Source organism: Trichechus manatus, unplaced genomic scaffold, assembly GCF_000243295.1.
Source record: "Trichechus manatus latirostris isolate Lorelei unplaced genomic scaffold, TriManLat1.0 scaffold00026, whole genome shotgun sequence".
NCBI lineage: Eukaryota > Metazoa > Chordata > Mammalia > Sirenia > Trichechidae > Trichechus > Trichechus manatus.
Window position 1 is genome coordinate 23,201,946 of NW_004443962.1, and position 7,850 is coordinate 23,209,795.

At 49.3% G+C, this 7,850-nt stretch overlaps 1 pseudogene; it reads left to right on the plus strand.

Moving 5' to 3' along the window:
* Nucleotides 1-103: 103 nt before the first annotated feature.
* On the plus strand, nt 104-2,010 carry LOC101353476 (serine/threonine-protein kinase MARK2 pseudogene; annotated as a pseudogene).
* Nucleotides 2,011-7,850: the final 5,840 nt, after the last annotated feature.

Sequence of the window (7,850 nt, forward strand, 5' to 3'; positions counted from 1 at the left end):
TTATGATTGTTCAAGAGTGAGCTATGGGTCCTGTGTCAACCAAAACATTCTCCTCCATTTCACAATACAGGTGCTCCACGACTTAAGACAAGGTTACGTTCCGATGACTCCATCGTAAGTCGGTTCTGATGTAAGTGGAATACCATTTTTTTTTTTTTTAGTTTTCATTATTATTGCCTTTTATTATCAGTGTCTTTATAATACGATCTTTATTTGTCAGCGTCAGTGTCGGAACAATGAAGTCAGACTCCTAATGACTGTCTAGTGTAATTCATTAGAGTTGAACATTGCCCAACATTCTATCTGGTATGACTCCCTACACCCACACTGACACAGATTTCATTGTAGACCAGGCAGTGTTTTGATCAGTAAATCATAATATCGAACACCTGCAAGTGAACATCTGAGAATAATAATATCAGCACATTACATGCTGCAACACTGTATGTCATACAAATTACTAACAATAAGATGTACAAAAAAAGGATGATCATAAGTGCAGTTCATTGTCACTCTAATGCTAAGTCAGGGACTAGCTATATTCTAAACCAATGAGACCAATCATAACGTAGCCTCTCACAATCTATTTTAATATGGTTCCTCAAGAAGCTAGTGATAGGAATTCACAAAATAAGATTTGGGAGTATCACCCCAGGCAATAGGAAGTCAGGTTTCTCATTGTCGTATTTGTCCTGCACCTTTCTAAATCCCTCCTCACTAAGGAGAATAATGCAGATTTGTTTAGGATCCTTCACTGTTGAGTAACAACTGCCCAACCTGTGAGGGTGCTGCACGAAGAAAAACTTGTTTGACCCCATCGATACTCATTTTATTCCTCCCATTTCTTAATAACTGGTTAAAGATCTCCACTCTGTTGGGATGAATTCCATTCTCTTCCCTTTGTCTTTCCCCTTGTTTTGTCCATTCTCTTAGGAATCATTCCAACCTCCAGTCTTATCTCTTGTTTCAGTATTTGGAAGTAGCTCTGAGTCTAGTGGTTGTATCTCAGGCTGGACAAAATCTAAGCCTGGTGCAGGGTCAGAATCTGCCCCAGCAGATTCCTTTATAGGGACCCTGGGGATAGAGTGTAGGATCAGTCAGAATTCAAGCTTGACCCAGTATTAGGGTTCATCTCAAAACTTTTGTTTACTTTCATTAAAATTTACCCATTGGTAGCGGCCCTGAGGTTAGAGACTATAGCACAGACCAGCCTGATCCAAGCTTGCCTGAGCATCAGGATCAAGACTAAACAGAACTCCTCCTGCCTTTGGAAACTCTCCCATGAAGTAAGAATAATGAAGACTTCGTATCGTCCTAACACAGGTATTTGAACAGATCAAGAATGAGAAAACTCTTCTTTTTATGTGGAATACATAATGGGGGCCAGTGCTTGATTACCTAGTGGCTCTTGGAAATGTGAAAGAAACAGTGACCCAAGCTAAATTCTGCCAGTGTCTGCTGTGCAGTATTGTCACCAGAATTTTAGTGAGCATAAAGAGTTAAAAGCAGAAAACCTGCTCTTGGATGCTGTTGTGACATCAAGATTGTAGATGTTGTCCTCAGCAAGGAATTCACCTTTGGCAAAAAGCTGGATACCTTTTGTAGCAGTCCTCATCATTATGCCCCAGAACTCTTCCAGGGCAAAAAGTACAATGAAAGCACACTGGATATGTGGAGCATGGGAGTCATTGTATATACACTTGTCAGCAGATGCCTGTCTTTTGATGGACGGAACTTCAAGTAGCTGCAGGAGCAGATGCTGAATGGAAAGTATCATGTTCCCTTATATATGTTCATGAAGTGTGAAAATCTGCTCAAGAAATGTCTCATCCTCAATCCCAGTAAGAGAGGCACTTCAAAGCAAATCATGAAAGTTCCATGGATGAATGTGGGCCATAAAGATTATGAACTAAAGGCTTACATGGAGGTGCTCACTGACTACAAGGACCCTGGCAAACTGAGTAGATGGTGTCCACGGGTTACACACGGAAGAGATCTGGGAATTACTGATGGACCAGAGCTCAAACCACTAGCTCCCTATATAGCCTGGAGGAGGAGAAGACCAGCCCTGTGAATGGCAAGACTTCTCAACTAGCACAAATCAAAGCAAGAATGTCCTTATTTGGAGGCCAGCTTTGGCTAGACCTCCATCCAGCATAGCAAATACAAGCTGTGAGAGAGTCCAGGACCTCCAGGGTTTCTGCCTCAGTCTCCCCATCTCTGCTTTTCCTGCACCAGGAATCCAATTTGGCCCCAGCGTAGCCCTCCCAGGCCTCTGGATTGTGCCCCACAAAGAGTATCTGTAAGGTGCAGATCCCAGCCCAAAAGTCCAGCATGTCTCTATGGCTTCCTCCTTAGCCCACCATATCACCGCACCGGTGGAGGGAGCCCCAGGCAGAACCAGTTTCCCCCAGGATGTGTCCAACAGAAACTGCATGCATGCTGGGCACCTTGACAGGTGTGTGACCAGCAGAATTTTCCCTATGGTGTGACCCCAATCTCTCCCTCTGGAATGACCCAGGGCTCGCAGGGGGGCACTGGAAGGTTCTTCAAGATAATAAGAAGAAATCTGTCTTCAGCTGTGCCAGAAGGAACCTGAATGAACTTGAATGTAAGGACTGATGGTGAAACCTCCAGAGGCCGAGCCATGGTCCCTAAACTTCACGTGAGGATGAAGATCAGCCCCCAGTGCCTGCTGCTGTGCATGGCTGGCAACTGGGGCCAGGAGGACTTCATATAGTGGAGGGCAGAGGCATGAAAACTCCCTGGGTGGTCTCTCAATGGGGTTCAGCTGAAGAGGATGCCTGGCACCACGATGGCCTTCAACATCATTGCCTCCAAAACAACCGAGGAACTTAAGCTTTAAAGGCCTCCAGAATTCACCTGGGAGAATACAACAGAGGCTGGTCAGCCCTTGCTGTCAACCAGCCACTTTGCCTCCACCTGGACAAAACTGCTCAGGTGTGTTTCCTCTGGGGAACTTCTTCACTCTCTTCCCTTCTCCATCTTTTCTAACTTGTCTGTGGGGGAGGGGAGATGGGTCTGTAGAAATATGCAATGACAATCCAAATGAGAACAAACAGAAGCTATTTATTCAAAGCTTGCTATAGCAAGGGCATCAGCCACCATTGCTTGCATTTGGCAGAGACTCCAAGGCCAGCAGGGATTGGGAAAGCTTTGTAGTGAAAGAATGGAAAGGCTCCAGGTGTGCTCTGGCCTTCTTACTTCCTCGCTCCATGGAGACAGTGGAGACAAGATCTATGGGGTTTCCCAGGAGGGTGGCTCAGAGCTGGAACACTCAGTCCAGGGTGGCTGAGGTCCCTGTCAGGCCCTCCCCAAGTCGACGTCAGCTTCTACCTTCTCTTCTTCTCTTTCCTTCCAAGCAAACCACCAGAGGTGGTCTTCTCCTGACGTCAGGTTTCTGGACTTGTCTCCTGGGCAGCTGTGGACTGGTCAAGGTACAGCCCTGAGCAGGTGGGGCTGGTGGCTGCTCTGGGGCTGCTCACCTGAGGGGGAAGGGCTCTGAACTCCCTTCGCTCTGAAACCTCTGCCTTCTCTCCATCCCCAGAGCTGGACATTTTCTTCCACAAGCTGCTGTGCAAGTGGTATTTGTCCCCCTCCTCAAGTCTCTGCCATCACCTCTGCAGAGTCCTCCTGGGTAGAAGAGGGGCCTGATGCATGCATGGGAGTGGGGAGGGGACTCTGGGGCCTAATGGCTCCTCCAGCTCCCAGGGGGCAGATTGTGCTACTCCACTCCCCAGTGACAGGGACAGTGAGCGTTCTCTGTTTTAGGAGAGCCTTTGTCTGAAAGCCCCCACCCCCTCCATTCCTCTCCCCATGCCTTGCCCTTCCTTGGCATTGATCTGGACACCTTACACAGCAGTGACTTCCTCCCACCCCCACCCAGTGTGTGATCTCTTGGTCTTCCTTCCCCTCCCTTCCCTTCCTGACACTATTGTCCCTCAGCTTGCTAACATCATCATGCTTGGTGTGGGGGGGTGGTGATGGGCACTTGACTTGTGGCTGCCACATTTCGTACTTTATTTCTCTGCTATTTCTTGAGAAATTGGTGTGGGGAGTCACACACGGAAGTTGCCTCTACTCTTAGCTGGACTGTGCATTTTTTATGACAGGGTTATAGTTTTTATTTTTTAAGTTAATCACAGTTCATGCCTATTCATCATCACTTCTCTTCTCCCTACCCTCAGCAGTAGATGGAGCCCTTGGGTCTCAGAAGGAGGACTTCCCAAAGTCGTCCCCAACTCCGTGGTGTCCCAGGTGGGGACTGCTCAGGAGGACCATGAGGAGGCTTGAGGAGGCCTGACACACGGAGACCACCAGGACAGGAGGGGGCAAAAGGACCTTGGTCCTCACTCTCCACTAGGCCTTTCCGAGCACCCCAGGAGCCCCCGTCCACCCGCCACAGTCCTGCTCTTAGACCTCGGCCAGAGAGTTACATGCTTTGTAGTTTTCTCTGCGTTGTCTGTGTTACAGGCATTAATCCTTAATATCACTTCTACAGAATGTTAACTAGTGTACATTCTGGGGGTGAAAACCCCCCAAAAAACCAAACCCATTGCAGTTGAGTGGATTCTGACTCACAGTGACCCTATAGGACAGAGTAAAACTGCCTCATAGGGTTTCCAAGGAGCAGCTGGTGGATTCGAACTGCTGGCCTTTTGATAAGCATCCAAATGCTTAACCACTGCACCCACAGGGCATGGGGTGAAGCAATAATAAAAGGAAACAGGTCAAGTTTCATGCAAGGGGCAGCAATGCCCCCTGGAGTCCACTAGGCCACTCTGCAGGCTGGGGGCACTGCCTGGGCTGCACCAAGTGGGTGCCAGGTAGCTGGGGATGCCCTCCTTGGTGGGGACGGCACCAGGGATGGCCTCCTCAGGAAGGGTAAGGAGGTGAGAGGGAGATAGGGGAATGGGCAAGAGGGACAAGCGTGATAATGGGGGAGGTGAGGGAAGTCCCCCAAACCATAGTCTCTGCTGTACCCCTGTGGAGCCCAGACCCCTTATCCCTGCCCTCGGGGCACAGCCCTCCGGGGTCCTCAGGGCCCGAACCAGCCCACTGACCCTGCCTTCACAGCCCAGCATCTGAGGATCCTGCACTCCAGCCTTCTCAAGCCTCCAAGACCTGGTTTCCGTTCTTTTGTGTAATTGTGCCCTCTGAGGTCTGGGAGAATCTTCCAGAAAGGTTGGGCAGGGACAGGCCAACCCAGGACTGCGTTAAGGCAAGCCCCTGCCCGTACTACACCCTGGGGGCAGGGGTCTCCCCACCTGGGGCCCCAACTCACCCCCTGGGCAGGCTCATCCTGTTGTCTCTCCACCCTCCCGTGGTCAACACTCCAGGACAGGGCACCACAGAAAGCTCCAGATAAGTGGCCTCCTTTGCCTGGAGGGCACCCTGCTGGTGCTTCTGCCTTCTGCCTTGGCAGGTTGGCCTACCCTTTAAGGGGGGTGGGGAGGGTTTGAAAGGCTTTCCCCGCAGTATTTTTAGTGTTTTTCACCAGAAGAGAATTTCAAGGTACCTCCTCTGCCCTGATGCTGGAAACAAAATCTCCAGGTACTGCTTTAGTTTTACTATATCGAGATTACTTACCCTCCCATCCCTCCCCTTCTCCTGGAGGTAGCAGCAGGCCAGGGTCCTAGGAAGCAGCAGGCCAGGAGATATTTAATAAGTGAGTATATGGAGCCTCACAGGGCTGGCTTCTTGCTGTCAGAGGGGCGACAAATACTGATGGAAAAGGCTAGGGGAACTCTGAGGGGCCAGGCTGGAACTTGAGTTACCAACGAGAACTCACAGGGTTTAAATACATGCTCCTAGAGAGACATACAAGTAGACGTAAGTGTGTGTGTGTCTGTGGGTGTGTGTGCGCATGCCTGTCTATGCATGCGTATTTACATACATCTATTTCTTAGCTCTGTCCGTTGCGTGGGCCTAGAAGCAACAAGAGATAAAAAGAGAGAGAGACAGACAGACATGGATATTGTCCATGGGCGGTGTAGTTATCATGTTCACTGCTAACTAGAAGGTTGGTGGTCTGAGTCTGCCCAGAGGCACCTTGGAAGAAAGGCCTGTGATCTGCTTCCAAAAAATCAGCCATTGAAAACCCTACAGAACACAGCTCTACTCTGACACACATGGGGTCATCATGAGTCAGGTTGACTCCATGGCAATTGTTTGTTTATAGATAGATGACACAGATATAGACACAAACATAGACAAGACAAAGATACAGATATAGACGGCAGAGCATATGTGGCAAAATGTAACAATTGGGAAAACTAGGTGACAGGATTAGGAGTTTTTATACTGTTCTTGCAAAGTTTGTGAAGAATTTAAACCATCTCAAAATGGACAGACATGTATGGCCATTCCTCCTGGGGGGTCACTGTGAGTGAGAACTTAAAATTTAGTAGCATTCAGAAGGCGGGGCCAAGATAGCGGAGTAGTCGACGCTTCCGGTGGAACTCTTACAACAAAGACCCGAAAAAACAAGTGATTCGATTATATATGGCAATCTGGGAACCCTGAACATAAAAGGCAGAGTTGAGGAACTGGACTGAGTGCAGGGGGAGGGGGAGATGGTTTGGAAGCAGCGAGGAGTTGCCAGACCTGACCTAGTGAGAGCCTGAGCCCTTTAGGCCTGAGCAGCTCATGGGTGAGAGGTGAGGCAGGCAAGCGGCAGTCCTTGAGAGGCCTGTTTTCCACATCGGGAGAGATCCATGCCAGAGAGCCTACATGGCCACCCAGAACCAGTGAGAAGCAGTTCTTCATCTGGCAAAAGATAAGTAATTGTGTATGGCCTACCACGTGCAGATCAAAAACACCCCCTTAGGGAAAAACCTCTCTCGCATTTACTTCCCCACTCCCTGCTCTGCACTGGGTCCCGGACCGGCTTCAGCAATTGCCAAGCCCCCTGGGCTGGAAGTAGGATCCGTCACATGCCCGGAGCCATTCTCCCTGCCTTGGAGAGTGAACAAATTAACAAATGGGAAAAATATACTGCTGCCTCCCCTAAGCCAGGAACCCAGGGTAGGTACAGGTCCTTTGTCTAGGCACAGGCATAAGGGATCCACGGGTTTGAGTGCCTTTCCCCCTGCATAGACTTGTGTGGGCTGATCTCATCAGTGTAGGCCCTCATTACTGCAGTACAGCAGGGTATATACCGGAACTCTAACTTCAAATGTTTCAGCTGTGAAGTGGCAGGTTCAGGACACTGAACCTGCTCTGCCCATTAAGCTAGGTCTTCAGCTACCCACATCAGGGGCCTGAGGACTGGTGGCTCCACCCATGCCACCTAGACACCTGCGAGAGGGGCCCACGAATAAGAGGTGCCCCCCAGTCCTTAAAGCCAACAGCATTAGATGCTCATAGTCCAGCTGCAAAACCCACCCACCTATGTGCTCTAGGGAACAGGGACACGCATTCCTCCTGGACACTTGGAGGCAGCCATCAGTCCCCTGCCTTGCTCAGAGTGTGTACCCCTGCTGCAGCCAGATGCCTGTGCCTACCCAATCACCCATGCCTGTCTAGGACTGTGACAGCCTACACCACACACTTGGTGGCTATCTACGTGGGAACCTGCAATGAATCTATACAGGAGGAGTGGGAAGACTCCTGAGCTTACATAACCAGTAACAGATCTAACCACCTGGTGACAGGACATTAGAGCTTCAAAGGTGAGAATAACGAAACTAGCTCATAAAAGCAACCTATTTGGGCATATCAAAACAAGAAGCTAGGACACAGTAAGTAAACATAAAGTAAATAAATATATTGATGGCTTGGAGACAACAGTCAATATCAAATCACATAAAGAGGCAATCCATGATAGC